An 18606-nucleotide genomic window follows, 5' to 3' on the forward strand; every position below is an offset into this window, starting at 1 on the left:
AGAAAGAAAGAAAGAAAATAAGAGAAAGAAAGAAAGAAAGAAAGAAAGAAAGAAAGAAAGAAAGAAAGAAAGAAAGAAAGAAAGAAAGAAAGAAAGAAAGAAAGAAAGAAAGAAAGAAAGAAAGAAAGAAAGAAAGAAAGAAAGAAAGAAAGAAAGAAAGAAAGAAAGAAAGAAAGAAAGAAAGAAAGAAAGAAAGAAAGAAAGAAAGAAAGAAAGAAAGAAAGAAAGAAAGAAAGAAAGAAAGAAAGAAAGAAAGAAAGAAAGAAAGAAAGAAAGAAAGAAAGAAAGGAGGAAAGGAGGAAAGAAAGAAAGAAAGAAAGAAAGAAAAAAAACTGACTTATGAATTCTAATCTCGGTCTTTCATAGGGCTGACCTCTCAACAAAGCCCTTTCTCAATTTGAGAAATGTTGGACAGAAAGAATAAGCAGAAAAAGATTGCAGGACTAATCCTGCACTGTCACATGCAAGAGAGACTCCATTGAAATTGATGGGACTGTACTGATGAAGTCACAGGGGAAAAAGCCAACCTGACATCTGTTAAAAATACTCTTTTTGTTGCAAAATATCGAGATATCCATGTAGCTTAGGATGAGGAATAAACAAACAAGCAAAATAACACAGTTTTTTACTTTTAAACCATAAAGATTTTACATGTCTATCCCTAGTATTCAATGTCTTCTTGACTAGCAATTTCAAAGTGGGAAGTGGGTACTCAAATTGAAAAAAAAGATGCAGTTATCAACTGTTCATTTCAATTAGGCTAAAAGATCAGCTGTAATGTCTGCAAAAAGGCGTATGGAATATCCTGATCCTTACTCCACCCAGCAAATGCCCTGCAGAGATTGCTCTGAAGTGCTTCCCGTGGAGATGGTGAGGTTTTGCAGAGGATAAACACAGTCTGGCAAATAGATTTGAAATGACTGATTTACTCAGATTTCCATGTTTACTGGTTTGCCACTGCTATAATTTGTACTTGTTGTCATATCTCATCTGGCCACATTCTGCACATTTTGTCAGAGTGTGTCTGCGAGGATTCTTCTTTTGTAACTTTAGCACCACCACATGGTTTGCAGTATTTAAAACTTCTGTTGTTTTTTTGTTTTTTTTTCCTTTCCTATCTTTTTTCTTTTGTTTTAGTTTTGGTTTTTGGATGGTTGGTTTATTTGGTGGGGGGAGGATTTTTCATAGACATGAAATAACTATTTGAAACCACTTCCTTTGTGGAGCATGTGCAAGATGAAACACCTCACTCCTGAGCAATTAAAATCTGAATTCTTTCTTAGGGCTGTATGATTTCCATTATTTCCTTCAAAGCTCCTCAAACAAATGCCATTCTGTGCTTAAATGGCCAAAAACATTTGTAACCCAACACCAAGAACTCAGTTTCCTTCTGCTTTGCATTTTCCAAAAGATTGGCTAATATTGCAATAAATAAAATGCCTTATCTTACAAAGAAAAAGAGAAAGAAGGTGCCCATGCTGATGGCAGCAGTGGGTGCCAAAGGGAAGAGATGCAGAGATGGTGTCTCTAAATAGGCTGAGGAATTACCTTCCCTCCCATCCCCCTTGCCAAGTACGTGTGTGCAGGCTGACACTGAGCACCCATTTCTTCCCAACATGAATAAATATGATGGAGTTTTTTCAATGTTCATCTTGACGAGGCTGTTTCACTGCTACGTTGTTTTTCTAGATATGTGCCTGTAGCACTGGAAAGTGTTTATGTTCCTCTCCTTGTTCCCTGCATGAATAGACTTGATCAATCTGCTCTGAGTTAACTGATAAGAAAAAAGTTCAATGTAGCTGAATTCTGTTGCATCTCAAACATCTAACAAAAAAATTCAAAGGAAAGGGGGAAAAAAATGAAGCGAAAGTCAGAGGAGCTGTAACGGGGAAATATTGGTATAGTACTCACAGGAAAATTTACAGAGTTGGTTTGCTTTAGGGGGAGAAACAAAGATAGATGTGACTAACATTCTGCCTCTTTTGAATAATTAAAAGTCATCTCAAGCTGCACAGTAAATGCAAATGGCAAAGTCAATGTACCATTTATCTGCAAAGTTTGCTGCTCACCAGAGTTATCATTCCCAAGGACTTTCTATCAGTCTCAGAAGGCAAAACGTGTGATTGTGCTACAGAACCAACCCTCCATTGCGCGGGGTATTTCCAGGTGCTAAGTGCCATGGGATGCTCTATGCCTGGCCAGGCTGCCATCCTCTATAGACACAAAATGAGATGCCCTCATGGGTCAAGTGGAGTTATACCCTCAAAAGAAGAGGTGCTGACTGGAGTCTCCAGTCTGAAATTACCTGTGAAGTTTAATTTACCACCCTGTTGTATTTATCTCCGTTACATGATCCAAAAATAAAATGTCAGTGCCTGCAATCACCTAAGAAAAATCAGAAAGACTGGGACCAAGGACTACACAAAGGAGTGGACTATGGGGAAAAAAATAACCAAAATAAAGAACCCACATCATTTGATGTTAAAAGTTTCAGGGTTTTTAATCAAAATGTATGAAAAGCTACTATACCAGTGTGTAGTAGGAATCTAAACCTCTGGCTAGACTGGTGGGTCGAGGACCACAAAGGGCTATTGAAATCAAAGGGGTTCAGGCTGACAGAAAAGATCTGCCCAGAGGGATTCCATTTAAAGATTAAGACCTTATATTTTAAGTTCACATCTCTCAGGAGAAAACTCCTTTTACTGAGGATAATAATGACTAGCAGTCATGTTTAGACCATGTTTTAGCTTAGGAGGTCATGTTCACTGCTTCACCTGGACTTCTTTTTCTGGAGTATTTTTCTCTCAGTTCCTGGCAGCATGGAGATGAGAGGCAACTTACATTTTATTCTACGCCATAATTTTACAAGACTTAGCAAAATCCTCTTATCTTTACTCTTTCTGCTAGCAGAATTGGCACAACTACGACAGCTTTACTGACCCCCTACTACACATTCCTTTCCTACACAGCCCCTACACAACATTCTTTCAGGTTTCATGTTCTCTCTTTCTCCTCCACATTCAGTTTAGCACAGATTCCTCTGGCTCTGCTGAGGCAGCCAGGGAGAGGCACTGTGGTCCAGCAGATACAGGACCAGCTCCCAGAAGAAGCTGTGCCCCTGGCTGAGAGAGGGGTCTGCAAAAAAACCAGTGCCCCCAAGACAACAAACTGCTGGTAGCTTGGAGCCCATTTTTAGTTTTTCTGATTTCAGATTCTTTGAAACAATACAGGCCTCCAGCTCTCTTACCTAGAGTAAGCCATTTTCATGTTTCTATATCCAGTTCTCAACAGGGTGTTGCATTGATCTATGAAAAGACAGTAACAAAGACATCATCTCAAGCATTAAGTGTGCTGAAGCATGGAGCATACCCATTATCTGTCCTCCAGCTCACACTGAATCAGTACCATGCTGGAGTAAACATACCTTTACTTCTCATTTTTTACTTAAAAAAAAAAAACAATATTAAATGTGTCATTTTTTTCTGCTAAAAGCAGAAGTTAGAGCATCTGGACAATTAGCATCTGGACAATTACATCCAGTATTTATTCCAAAGATTTCCCCAACATCTATCTAATGAAGAGTGCTGGACTGAGTGGATGTTTCACAGAGGAAAGTGTTATCCCCAGGATTATGCATCTACATGTGTAGCATTTTTTTTTGGCATAGATGTTCAGAAGCAGTTAAGGATCTTTGACATTTGATTTCTGGAATGCTCAGTTGGAAACAGGTTAAAGGGCTTTGCTCCTTAGAGACTGGGTGATAAAATACATGTGAAAATGCAGCTCCTCTACAACGTCTCTTCATCTGCACTGCATAAAGCAGCACAAAAAAAGCTTGGCCCTTGTGTCTCATACAACAACCACAAGTTCCCAACTGCACCCCTGCCTAAAAAGCTACACCATAGGGTTGAGATTTATGCCAGCAGACCAATGCTGGGCACCTTGGTGCTCTGCAGAAGGGAGCCCTGCCCTCCCAGCACACACACAGTGGACCTGCGCATCCCAGCTGCATCTGCCTAATTCCTCTGGAGGCCAAACGAGCTGGTTAGAACTTTCTTACAATTTTCCACAAAGCCTCCCAGAAGCTGTAATTCACCCTATAAACCCAGTATAATAGAGGAGATCTCTAGCTGTAGGCAGCAGGTTGAGGCACATAAATCCTGCTCCTGCAACACACACAGTAAATGAATCCATCAGGAAGCAGGCTGTGGAAAGTCAGGGGATATCACCCATAAAAAATCTGAGACAGCAGCAGAAAACCGATGGACCAATTACAAAAAGCAAAGAAAGAACAACTTCATGGCTCTTCAAAGTGTGCTTCAGTTCATTTCAAGGAGAGAAATCTGAAAAAAACAGAAGGGAAGAAAAAAACACCCCCAAAAAAGCCTAAATTATTCACCCCTCTCCACTAAATAGTATAGTGATTAAAATAAAGCTCTATAACCCATTACTGAAACTATTATTTCCCTGTGAAGTTGCATCGTGAGACAGGCCTAAAAGCCATCTGCTTGATTTTTCCTTCAGATCATTTATCAAAAGACATTTTTAATGTTTTAGCCTAACTAGTAAAGACTTTTGAGTTTCAGCCAATCGGCGAACCCTACTGAGTAATAAGGTGTCAGTGCTGTGCATAATCCTTCCTTGTGCAAAAAATAAAATGCTTTTAAAGTTAATAGCAGCTGAAAATAGAGGAAGGAAATGAAAGTTTGGGGATTAAACCCTCAGGGCATCCCTACCTCTCTACCTACAGAGGAGGCACGGGCTGGATAACGATCATCTTATTGCCGTCAGCATATGTACACTGAGGTCCGTCCCCGACAGGCTGTGCAAACCAGGCAAAACCCATTCCTCCTTTAAGTTTAATACTTCCGCAGAAGCACACAGGCACACTTTATACACCTTCTGTTCGAGTCAGAGACATAATTAAATTGAAGTAGCATGCAGAATATCTGGTAAATAATTCCTTGCTATCCATTACTCCAGAAAAGCGGATGGAGGGACAGCTTTGGGTAACTACAATATTGTATTTTGCAGCCCAGAGAGGCCCAGGTTGCTGGACTTTACACTTGGGTGCTGTTTAGCCATCTAACAAGCACAAGTATTTTCTCTCAATCCAATGAGCCCCCAAATGATTAAAGTCAGCACACCAGGGCACAATAATGTGAATCAATGGAAGGATTAACATGTAGCAATTTTTGCATTGCTTTCCATAGGAGCCTCGCAAAGCAAATACATTTAATTAAGCCTTGCAGTGCCCACACAAAGTAAATAGGTATAATTAAACCAGTGCAAGGCTTCATTACTCAACTCAGATGCAAAGTGCACAGCAAAATATTTTCTCCTGCAGACTGAACAGGGCACACTGAAGATATTGCCACTCCTCCACTGATGAGCATCCTTTCCCAGCCAAAACATCAAGCTGGTGTTGTGAGTGTCAGGAGTGAGACCTCTCACCACTCACACTGGCCAAAGACCATGCCTCTCCACATCCTTACTCAGCACACAACAGCAACCACATGGTCGGTAGCTAGCAGAAAGAGCAAGTCATTTTATATCAGCATCAAAAGTCCCACCAGCTGCTTCCCTAGGATCACAAGTGAAACACCTGTGACCAGCCTAACACTGCACATTCATCAACTAAATTGAAAGAAAGGTGTATCAGCCAGATAAAAAGTCACTTCACTGTAGCTAATCACATTTTACGCTCAAATAGGGCCTTAAATCCCAAGCAGTTCTGAAGAATTCAGCAAAACTCACAAATCATTCAGTGAGCCAGAGTGACAGTGTTTGTAACTTGGCGAAGCAAGAGTGACCCCAGGAGAGCCAGAACAGTTTCTGCCAAGTTTGTGAATGTTTCTATAGGTACAGGTGCATGCACAGATATGGACAGCTGTGGTTTAGCAAGACACTGCAAGATGCAGCCACAATTTAAGGCAGAAAGGGTAGAAAAAACCCACACAAAACCTCCATCCCCATCTAGGCATTTAGGGTCACAGTGCAAGAAGCAATCTGGCCACCATGCCTGGCTCTCTGCTGCTCCTCAGAGCAGACACTCATATCTCAGCTTCTTCTGTCACCAATGTTCTTGAAGAACCACTTCCATGTAACTATTCAGTTCCCACCTTGGAAAAAGCTGAAATATTTTTTTTTAAATCTACATTTTCTTCAGTGCCTGGGAAATACTGGCAAAAACTGCCCTGTGATATTCTTTTTTAGCTTGTGATTACTAGACTTCTCACTGGGTAGAGACTCACTAAGGTGTCAAACCTCTAAGACAGTTCAGCCATCCAAGGACTCTGGCACCATGACTTTTTTCATCTGGCTGATTGCCACTTAACATCAGTGCTGGAGACTGTGCAAATTGTGGAGGCTGTGTCACATTTAGTTAAAGAAAAGAGATAAATCGTTCTTTGAAGCTGTAATTTCAACCTTTAAGGATGCCCTTCAGTATCCTTGCAGCATTGCAGGGATCCTAGTGTTCAAAGAAGATATTCCACTCCCTCTGACCTAGCAGTTAATTAATCTTTGAAGAAATCTAACCCCTCACACACCGAGGAAGAGCCAAGAGTTGGTGAGGACAAGGCTTTGAAACCAGGGTCCTCCTGCTGGGTGAGGAAATGCAAATTATTCCCAGGTGATGGGTATAGGAATGAGGCACAGGTTTTATATGATGCCTGAGTCAAGGTAATACTTTTTTATTATTGGACAAAATATAAGCCATTTATTTCATTCACCACTCACCTTTAGAGAGAGGGAGATTTGTGCCTGTATGATTAAAAAGGAACAAAAGAATATAGTTTGATAAGAGTATGTGCAGCCCCACCAGCAAGTCTTGCAGTCATTTTTGTATGTTGAATAAAATATCGGCCTTTTATTAAGTCTATTACATTTCTTAATTTGTTTTAGACTGTGTTAGTTTCCTTGTTATTGTTTTAAATTCACAAGGGATAATTTTAAACTAATCTTCTCATCTTTTGCAGAAAACCCTCATCAATAAGCACTGAAAGGATGATTAAAATATCACTCCATGTAGAACAAACTAAGTCAAAATTACTGTGGGGAGTAAATTACCCTAACAGAGATGTAATGTCAATGCCTTAATTTTATGAAAGATTTATTATTGGAAAGGAAAAAGAAAATGTATCCTTAGTGCTGTAAGCAGGTCTTTGTCAAAACAGCTTTTTTAAACAGATAAATAGCATGATTTGGTTTAATACTTCTTCATCCACAGTGGAAGAAAAACCTCAATAGAGAAAAATAACAGCCTTATCGGTGTCCCAGGGATGCAACATCCACAGCACCTGGATTTGTCTCTCCAGGCTGCAGGGATGATGTTGTACCAGCTCACTTCATACTTTTACCTCACATCGAGCTCTTTGCCATCTCTGGAGCTGCCATTTCTATCCAGGAATGTCGCCATCCCTGCAATCAGCCCAGCTTCTCCCAGGGGCTCAGTCCCACCCTGGCCAGCAGGAGCTGCAGCATCCCGGGCTCACTGCCCTCACCCCTGCTCCTTCCCTGGCAGGAGCCAGAACTGCCCCTGTCCAGGGGGCAATACATCAAACTTCTCACAAAATATCCTAGAAACAAGGCTCCAAAGCTGAACAGTTCCTGAGCTCATCTTCCATTATCATCCTTGCACTGTGGTTTTACTCCAGCTACAAGCAACAGCCTGTAAAGCTTGGATCTTTTCCTTTTTTGCTTCTTTGTTGTTGTTGTTGTTTTTGTTGCTTTTCTTTTTGTGTATCCTTTGTATTCTCTCCCAACAAATGTTCATTTATTCTCTTGAAACCTTTCTAGGGTTGCCTGCCTAGTTATTTACCTTTGACTTATATGGAATCAGTGGTTCTCAGCTAGTGTGATTGTCAAACTAATTTTTGGAACTTTCTATATTAACCTATAATCCTTCAGGATATTTTTATTTCTTTAATCTAGATATGAATATTTGAATTCTGCAGCTTTTTGTTCTCAGGTAAATTCCTTAAGGATACCTAGTCATGTTTTCACATTTCTTCCTGGTTCTAACTAGGTGGCAAAAATAATGACCACATTGAGCAGCCCTTTACAGATACAAAATAATAGACCGTTAATTTTAGGTCTACAGGCTCCTCAAGAAAAATTTTTATACCTATACAGATCTGATGCATTCTTCTTTATTCTGCTTCACTTAAAACATATTTATATAATTTGATAAAATCAAATTAACAATTTATTTCCAAATCCTGCCAGTCTGCATTTGTAAACTGACCAAATGCTAATTTAGCCATTAAAGTAATTTTCAGCAGACTTTTCTTTTGCTGTTATAAAGCCAAACACATTTCTCTGATGGACAGCTGACAAACATCTAGGGCTGGACTGACTCAAACACTGGCAAATATCTGTCATAGCAAATTATTCTAGAAGATAAAAGCATAAGGTAGAGCTGCCAAAAATTTAATTATTTTCTTTTGTCTAAATTTTCAGTCGAATCTGAATAAGTTATTCAGTAATTCTAATACAGTTTCTTGGTGGTCAGCAGTGACTATAGTGCTGCAGAAGCAGAACAGACACTCAGACAGATCCTGCCTCCAACCAAAACCCTGGACAAAAAGAGCAGCATCTTGGATGAAGTACAGAGAGATAAGCAGACCAATTCTGCACCACAGAGGAAATTCCCAGGAGAACCAGTAAGGGAGTGATGGTGGCCAGTGTTTGTCTCGGTGGTGGACTTACTCCTGTTCTTCACCTCTTGTTCCACATGGATGTCCCTTGCCACAGAACCTTCCTGCTTTTGATACATTGAATTTTCCTATTCTCCTCTGTGAAAAGAGACACATAATTCATTTATTTATTCAACAATGTCTGATGCTTCTGTTGCAAAATTACCCTTTCCATTTTGCAGAATCCCTGTTGCCTTGTTCACTTCTTATTCTTTATCCACTTGAAATCCCTCTTATTTATTTTTACTTCTTGTCCAATTTTCATTTTGCTTCCTATCTTTCCTATTCTTATGGCTCCTTTAACACTTTCCAGTTTATACTGTAATTTTTTCAGATCACCTGTAAGTTAAATCTTCCCTAATTCATGTGTCCTTTGCTGCCCCTCTTCCCACTTGAAAGTCACAGCTATCTGCATTATTTTACTTTCACAGCTCTCACCGCAGTACAATGGCAAAACTCCTATTGATTTCAGTGGAAATGGGGCTCTTGGAGTATTTATGGCTTTGCACAACACACATAAGCCCTGGGCAGGGGGAGACAATGTAATTAAGCAATCGGGGATGACAGCCCGCACTGCACTGTCGATTAATGGCTGTGCAGCGTGTGTAATAAACGTGAGCCTCTGGCACACCTGAGGTGAGCATTAATCAGCCCTGTGGTACAACCTGAGAACTCTGATCATTATGGAATGGGTAGTTAAAACATTAAAATGCCCTTTTTTAAGTGATAGAAATCATTAATCAGAGCAGAGATCTACTCCTGTGTCCACAACTCCATCAGGCTGTGGTGGCTTTCCATCACTGTTCTTCTTTATGCTGCAGAAAGAAAGGTGGGGCACAAGAAAAAAGACAAAGTAGAAGCTTCTTGCCCACCTCACCTGAGGAGGGGTCTGTCTGAGCCCATGGACAGCTCACTTGTCCCATTACCATCCCCCTGAGGCCCACAGCAGCTCCTGCCTTGTACCACCATTCAAAGAAAACGTGGTCATGTCACAGCCACGAGGTGCTCTGGTCACACTGGGTCACCCAGAGAGGTGCACAGAGCATGACCACACTGCAGCTCAGGCACTGCCTGCACTCCTGTTTGCACAGGAGAGAACAAAGAGCTACTTTCAGGGGCAATCACCATGGCTCTTAAATTCATTAAGCTGGGAATCACAGCCCTGCTGAAACAGTATTGAGCCCGTTTTGCGCTAAGGCTAATGTGAGGCACCTCATGCCCCTTGGAAAACCCAGCGCTGCATGCCCCTGCTGACATCCCACTCACTTTTCCCCAACATAGCTCGGGGCTCACCTGTAGCCACTGGTGCTTTTCTGACCAGACACCTTCAGATTCACAATCTAATATCATTTTCCTGTAACCTTAGTCTCCCAGGTGCCTTTGGATGGGCAGACCTCCCACTGCCTGCACGTTCTGCTGTGACCATCTGCAGAGGTGGTGAGGAGGAGGGAATCCAATAATGGGTAATGGTGAGCCTGGAGGTGCAGCACCTGCCAAAACACCCTCTGCTCCAAGCTGCATGCTCTAACACTTCAGGACAAACCTTCTCCCACCTTCCTTCCGTCTCCTACCAGAAAAGCTGCGCTCAGATGGTGAGAGAGGCTGCAACCCACACCCCCACACTGGGGGCTGAGCCGTTCTCACTGATGTCCCAGATAATTCTGCTTTAAGTTATCAGACCTCCTCCTGTGAATCAGCTTTTGAGTAGCGAACAAGATAAAAAAGAAGCAGGCAAGAACAGTAACATCAGAAACCAGTCAAGAAGCAAATCTCATTCAACAAAGACTGAAGTTTTCTGTTGTCCAGTGCTTTTCCCCAAAACAGAGAGCAATGCAAAAGACCTAGTCCTCCAAATTCCACATTTCACTAAATAGCTTCTTTCTCTCCATTTGCATTGGGAAGGGCAGCTCGATACTATGTTTGTTTTCCAATTTAAGGCCCACGCCAACACTTTCCAAAAGTGTTGGCATTTTCATTTTGTTCAGCTTAATGGAGGGTGACTCAAACCTTAAGCTGTTTGATTTTGGAAAGCAAATCAAATATACAGTGCAGCAGAGGGTAAGGAATGCTACAGCCCTGTACCAGAGACATACTTAAAAGCAAATTTCTCTGTTTCCCTTCCAGAACAACTCAAATCCCTGTTCAGTTCTGTTGTATCCATACATTTCCTTTCTGAAGGGACCTACCACAAACATCCAATAGCTTCACATGCTTGCCATTTCTTTCATTCTTTCTTTTTTTTTTACTTTTGTGAATCATTGACACTTCCTTCCAACTCCCTCAAAGCCAAACTGGCACGAGTGTCTCTATCCTTTCTACATGTAAGCACGGCCAGAATGGCCACAGAGCACAGCAAGAGATCTGAGCTCTCATATACATGGACGTGTTCCTCCTCAGCGCTGCAAAAAGAGCAGAAAACCTCAATTGGGCCCTGAGGCTTTCTGCACATATAGCAGGTTTCTTACAAGCTGGACACTGATGGATCCCACTCCATCGGTGCCTTTGCTGCCATGTTATATCAGGCAGGTGATCAGGTAAGTTGCAGACAGTGATGATTTTTCTTTTTCCTAACAATTGTCTTTGCAGATCTGTAGCACAATTAACCAGCTGCAGAGATTTTGAGGTATATAATTTTTTCCCCCATCTGCAAACTGCAGTGCTCTGGGGAAGCAGTGGAACATCAGAGACAGGCACCAGACATTTTGTAACTAGACCAAAGCTCTCTGCTTTCATCAGGAGGAGAAATATTCTAGAAGAGTATGTGCCACAATTCTTGACTGTGAGGGTGGTGAGGCATTGGAACAGGCTGCCCAGAGAGGTTGTGGATGCCCTTGGGGGTATATAAAGCCAGGCTGGATGAGGCTTTGAGTACTAGACCACCTGGTTTAGTGGAAGGTCTCCCTGCCCATGGCAGAGGGCTGGAACTAGATGATATTTAAGGTCCCTTCCAACACAAACCATTCTATGATTCTACTAATCAGAAGCAGGAATCTAAGCATTTGCTTCTCAGAGCTGAATTCAGCAATAAAGAAGAGATAGCCTGTTTCACACAAAATAAAGCCAGAAACAGCAGGTTTTGAGGGCTTAGCAGAACTTTTTAATTTCTAAATCACATAAGCAGCTGGCAGCTCTGTAGCTGTGCATGAGGGGCAAAACTTTGCCACAGTGCTCATGGGCAGTATGATATTGAAACCTTCTCTGGAGACTCTGCTCTGGGCACGAAGGGAGCTGCACAGCCAGGCACAGCCACAGCTGCTGGTGCAAATCAGAGCTAACACTAAGGAAAGCACTGCCACAGGCTGAATGCAAATCACCAGGGGCCTGTCATTTAAATGGCAACATGGGAACAAATATAGGCTGAGGCAAGTGACTAGCTAGAATTAGATCTGGGAGGATTAAAGGAGAAGCCCTACTGAAGAAGACAATTTCTGAGTGTCTCTTTGTTCAGCATTTACCCATCTAATCTGAAATACTCAAGCCTATTTCAAAGCATTCAATTTTGGTTTTATTAAAAAAAAAAAAAACAAACATAAATGAATCACTCTTTTGGCTGTGACAGTCAGCTCTCCAGCTAGTAAGAAAATTTCAGAAGTTTTTGTAGTAAATAGCTTCCAGCAGAGAATGATTAATATGAAGATTGATTGTCTGATTTGCCGTGGTATATGGTAAATGTTTTCTGCAACAAAATAAGAAGAGCATGATCCTACTCTGTGGGAGGGCTGGCTTTAACTGCTCAGAACATCCCAGAGAAAAATAGGTGCTCTTTAAAAACTATAAAAGAAGTACTAAATAGTGTTTTCTCTTTCCACTGTGGAAGGTCAGCATGACCTAGCGCTGTTGCGGTAACATTTTTAACTTAGAGGATGATAATTACAGGTACATTTCCATCTTCAGTGCTGAGAGAAAATACCACACTTGTCATTAATCACACCTTCAGTACCAAGCAGCTGTGTGTGTGGCCCCCAGTGTCTTTCACTGGGACCAGCAGACCTGTGGCAGTGGTGAGGGCAGCTCTTACCTGAGCTCTCAGCCTCATACAGCTGGGTTGTGCTTCCACATTCACCTCAGCTACACCAGGGCTACATTATATTATTAAAAAAAAGTAGTTCTCCTCAAGTGCACAATGAACTCTTAATGTCCCAGATCCTATCCCCTCACCTCTTTTCACTAAAATGATAAAAAGCCTGCCTTCTACCTACCAAAGACACAACTAGACACCCCCATAATGTGTCTGCTCAGCCTGTTTTCTTTAATGAAAATATATTCTAGGGAAAAGGTTCCCACACTGTCACTCAGAACAAATATGCAAAATTAATAGCGTATTTCAAGATCTTTGCAGGCACAATCCCATTTTCTATGATGGAAAGGGCCTATTTTGGAGAAAAGCAAGCAGTGCACTTGTCTGGGGCCCCAGGAAAATATGCAAACCCTCCAGAGTATCCTTGAGAGAAGAAAAGGACCCATCTGTCTCAGGTCTCCATTTCTCACAGTGCACAAATAACACTTGCAGAAGCAGCCTTGAATCATCAGAGCTGCTTTACTGCATCACTCACACTGCAGCACTGCTGAGAGAAATGGGGCAGGGCAGAACCTCCATAACTGAGCACCTTCTGAGCAGGGAAAAGAGTTTTGACAAAAGAGTCCTTTAATTTCTCCTCCATCTCTCTCACATTCGAAGGAGAAGGGAAGTGGGGTGCTCAGACGTGGGAGAGGAGCTGGGATGTGGGCAGATGCTGGAATTCAAGACAGTTGTTTGGCAGCAGGTAGGTTTTTATAAAATGCTCCATGACTCACTCCCATCTGAAGCTTTGCAAGCACAGGAGAGACTCAAGAACATTTCAGTCATTACTTCAGATTCCCAGACTTTCAGACAGATGCACATGCTTTAAAATCCAACAAAAATATTATAATCAGTGCTGCAGAGACCCTATGGGGGATACTAGGGATGATTTCCCAGCTTGGTTCTTCATTTCACTTACCCTTCTATAGCAGGTAGTATCTACACACAAACATTATTCTCCTTTCTGCTTTAATTTGGGCTTGGAACTGCCTTAAACTGATTTTATGCTTACTTAAGAAGCTGTATTACTTCCAGCAAGAGATGGCTTTTACTGAGAGCATTTCCCCCAGTGACTTTTTAATCTTCCTACCCTTGACCTTTCAGTTCAAAATATTAAACAAATCACAAGCTATTACTTGTATTTATTAGGCCATTAAAAGCCAAACCCACCTTTTCCCAAGAGCTATGTAGGAAAAGGGGAGCCCAAAGCAAGAAGGTCTAGATAATTATGGTACTAAAGACCAAACACATGTGAATTACTCTTGTGACATTTTCCATTCTTGTTGCCATCTTCATAATGAAAATGAGGTGCCAGAAGCTTCATTTCCCATATCCAAACTTTATGTGATTTCAGTTATGTGCTACATTACTTTGAGGTTTTTCAATATTTGGAAGCTGGGTCAGCTAGCCATTCTCCTAAATTTCTGACTGCAGACTTAACAACCTGTGGAGAGGAATACATTTTAAGACCCAAGTTCTCAGCCTATATAAATGCACAGATATGAAAAATCTTATGCCAAAGCTCTTCTGTGCACTGTGCCCACTAAAAGGCAGCACACAGAGAAATGCAACAGGTCAAAGATCCAGAAAAAAGTTTTTGTGAAACAGAACTTTTCAGGGAGAAAGCAAGCAAGCAAGCAAACAAATAAATAAAAGCCACAAAAACCCTACATAAACTTCAAGGAGCAAAAGGTTTAAGAACAGCTGCAAGATTTGGCAGTGTTGATAGTATTTTAGATGAAGCAGCCATTACAGAACAGGACAGTTTACAGCAATAGATATCACAGTGGTTTCCTTCTCTTTTTTGAGGTGATTACATTTCAGACAAGATTCCATTAATTTACTTTGCCATCATAGTTTTTTAAGTCCAAGTGGAGAATGTGAAAGGGCATCGTATATCAGTGTATTATGACAAATACTTCCATGTCCAACACTGCCAAACAGCAGCATTTATTCACCTGCTTCTGCCCAACCCAACTCTTATATGAGGAGCTGCAGCACTTTAACTTGACATGCTGAATTTTGAGCTGCTGTCCAAAAGGGCAAAAAGCTTATATCTGCGAGGAAGTGGGAGATGTTCAGGTGCAAGCCAACATATATTAAAGAGCATGATTTCCAAGTGTAGAATCAAAGAAGATGGGAATAAAAATTATATTAGAGGGAGGTCTTTACTAGTATTAATTTGTAATGAAGGAACCACAGACTTTCTCAGAGCTACTGCAACAACCCAATGTGACAAAGAGCAGGTGCCTGGGTGTTTCACTCTTTCCTGCCAGAGGAAGGCCAGCTCGTGTCCTGCTAAGGCTTATGTTACAGCAAGACAGTGGCAGGCATGGTTCTCAGTCCAGAGAAGGGTTTATGAAGTTTGGTGTTATTGCTTGTGTTATTACTGCCTGTGCCTTCACAAAGGCATTAACAAACAAGGAAAGGGCTGGAATGCTCCCAGGCAGGGAGCTTCCAAGTGGCACTTTCACCCGATCCTTGAGTGTCTGCAACCCGTTCTTCTTAGAAGACCTATTCACATTTACAGGTTACCCAGTTTTACAGCCAGCCCCCTGTAACAAGATGAGGGTGATGACCATTTTGCCCCTAAAACAGCAAACTCGATGTGGTACTATCACACCACTCAGCTGAACACACATTACAGTGCTGTCTTGGTCTCTGCTAACAATCATAAAGAGATATCAGACATTTCCTAAGAATCAGGTTACAAAAATGTAGCTGAGAGACATGCAAGGACATAAAAATTCCAATGAGATAAAAGCATCCCTGTTTACATAGCAATTCTGCTTCATTAGACTCAATGTTGCTTCATTATATTCAATGCCATTTAGTTTTGATGTTCATTTCAAGGCTGCTTGTTTATACTGAGGCAGAGAGGGGGAAACACACTAAAAACCCTGGGCTGAATGCAATGCTGAAATGGATTTTAATATGAAATAAAATGTATATATCTTGTTCTAGTTAAGATAGCATCACTATTTGCTCACATATGTTACTGTACAAACAATAGCCTAAAAATTAAGTTTGCCTTCACTAAATCCCATAAGCAGAGAAACTCTTGATTGAAGCAGTTTCTAAACTATTCAGAACAGAGATATCTTTTTCACCTATTTATGCATACTTTCTGCTAGATGACATCCACTCCTATTCAGGGTTTCAAAGAATTATTTTTTTACTTGGGGATTAATTTCACTTATTAGTATTTTTGCCTACGTCCATCTGGAGTCTTTTGCCAATGGCAAAAATCCAACGGACATGGGCTGGTACCTTTGAGGCAGAACAGACTACTTGCCACACTGTAAAATTGCCTTCTTTCTTAAAATGCTTTTTATCAAATTTCTTATATGCAGCAGCTCAAAGCCACTAAGGGCTTAATTTTTCATTTTATTGTATGCTATTTTGCACATCTTGCTATAGGGTTTCCCTGAAAGTGCATAAACTCATTTTAATTGTTCCCAGTGCTGACTCCCATTTAATTAAATTGTAGTACTCCAGGAAGATTTATTATACAGAAACTGAGACTTTTTTAAAGCTGTAACAGAACATATAATGGATGTGTCACATTTTAAAAGCCTAATTAAATCTATTGTTTCTCTATATCCTCAGCATGTCTCTCTCAAGTGTAAGATATAATTTTAAGTGACTGAGATGTTTATTTCCATGATCATATGAGCCAGATCTACATTCTGGGTGGTTGCTTCTGGCAAAGGGAATGGAGCAGTCAGTAAGGATGTGCAGTGTGGGGCATGGAATATAACTCAGATAAGGGAAAGGAGTGAGAAGCAGAGGACATGTTCTCCCCTTTGTGGGTTTAATTTCATGTCCCTGCATGGGAAAGGGTGCTGAGTCAGGCTTAGAGAGGCAAGTGGAAAGCCAGTCCCATTCCCTCCAAATGTACACAGCTTTCTGGCCTTCTACAGCTCCAAACTGAGCCTGAGCCCTGCAGAGATGAGCAGGGGAGAGCTGAACCACCAGAGAGCCTCCCCATCTCACCAAAGAGCCTTTCCAAGCCAAAGAAACCCATCACTCGTGTGGCACAGGGACTGGGCTTTGCCTGCCTGCAGCAGGGAGCAGAGGTGGCTCTTGGATCAGCAAGGAGGACACAGCACCAGTGCCAGCATGGCATCAGAGCAGGCACAGAATGCTTTCCTTCAGGGATGCCTCCCAGGACAGGCTGTTCTGAACTGCCCCATCCTCAGTGACTTTTAATAAAATTCATTTGCCGGGAGCTGGCTGGGATGGCAGCTTTGCATGAGCTTCCCCCTCGCAGCCTGGGGGTTCTGGAGTTTGGTTTCTTTAACCACCTCAAGTGCCAGCTCTCAGATGCAAAAAGGAAAAAAATTACAGTGATTATTAGGACAGAGCAAGGCAGGATTTTTTCCAAAGCTCCCAGCATTAAGGAGAGTCTGGTCCCAAAATGGAAGCTCGCAGCACTTGCAGGGGTGATTAGACTACAGCCTGCCTTTCTAAGAGAAATTGCACCTTATCTGTAATCTGGGAACAGAAGGGATGGGCAGCATTTCAGAGACAAACCAAGCTGCAGCCGAGGCAGGATTTGAGGCCAAACTGAGCTGCCCCAGCAGTGTTTGAGCAGCAGAGCAGGACCCAGGGCTCCCCTCAGAGCTGCTCCTGCCACAGTCAGAACCACTGCACCCCATCCCTTCTGCACAGTTAACACAACCTCAGCTCATTTTAAAGGCAATCAAGTACAGCCAGTCCCTAAAAGGGAAAATAATAACAGGCACCAAGGGACACAAATTTCCTTAGACATCATTGGAGATTATCTTAAGAGAAGAAAATTCAGTGCAAGCTTTACATAAAAATGTAATAATTCCTGAGAAACACCCTTTTTATGGAGAATCAGAAGCACAGTGGTTATTTAGTCTTTGGCATCTATAACCTCTTATAGTGAAGAATACATTGTAATTATTTAGTCTTAAATAAGTAATCACTTTTTTCCCGCTTTAATATTCTGAAAATAATTTTATTACTTGAGGTTCATTAACTGTTTCCAGCAGAATAACCAGCTTTATTTAATTAGCTGGATGAAGCTTTTTAGTTACTTATTTTCTTTCCATCACTGATTAAACATTAGTTTCAGAAGATTAGCAGCCATTTTCTTCCAGTCAGTATGCTCTCTAGTTTATAATCTTTCCATGGGAGAAAAAAATTGCAGTAAATCAAATTGAACTGCTGAGCTTACTTAGAAAAGACATCAGTGAGAAATAAGGTTTGCTGAACTCTTTCATCTGCTATCCCATCCTTAGCAGTGGAAATGGTAAAATGTTCAAAAGCAAAATGAATACCACTTGTAAGGGACCAGATTTTTCTGCTACACCTTTATTAGTGAGCAAGAGCTGTGCTCTGGTTATCCTCAAAGGGACACAAGCATGACATAAGCATAAACCTGATTTAATACACGAACCATGAATTCCACTCACCTAGATTTGACACCAAAGCACATTCCTTCACAGATTGAAATATGAGCTGTTGCACTCCCAATCCATTTCCAGCACATTATGGGCATCAAACATTCAGGATTTATTCTTTTCCTTAAATCTGACTTTAGGCACTTCCTACAGCAGTCAGTTCTACATGTTTTCTGTAGAAATGGTGAGTCAAATATGCCTCTGCATGCTGCAGCTGACCAAAAAGGACAAAATAAGTAAGTGTGCACATATGAGACTTTTTTGGCAGAGTAAAACTCCCTGTATGCTACCCTGGAAGAAAAGGGGTGTGGATGGGAAGGGAATGGTGAAAGTAAGAAAGAAATCGACTTGGAAACAGACATTGTCTGTGTCTTTACCAAAAGCATCATCCAGGCAGCAAACAGCCTTGCCATCC

At 41.4% G+C, this 18606-nt stretch overlaps 1 long non-coding RNA gene across 2 annotated transcripts in view; it reads right to left on the minus strand.

The window, feature by feature from the left end:
• LOC140683782 (uncharacterized) overlaps positions 1-18606 on the minus strand; it is a 145309-nt gene that overhangs the window by 88925 nt on the left and 37778 nt on the right. Inside the window, exon 1 of one of the 2 annotated variants that reach the window (XR_012055256.1) lies at positions 18204-18368. The exons of the other annotated variant lie outside the window; for it this stretch is intronic. This is a non-coding gene — a long non-coding RNA (uncharacterized lncRNA). Of the gene's footprint in view, positions 1-18203; positions 18369-18606 lie in introns of those variants that run through there. 2 annotated transcript variants of the gene reach the window in all.

The sequence above is a fragment of the Taeniopygia guttata genome, chromosome 3, assembly GCF_048771995.1.
Source record: "Taeniopygia guttata chromosome 3, bTaeGut7.mat, whole genome shotgun sequence".
NCBI lineage: Eukaryota > Metazoa > Chordata > Aves > Passeriformes > Estrildidae > Taeniopygia > Taeniopygia guttata.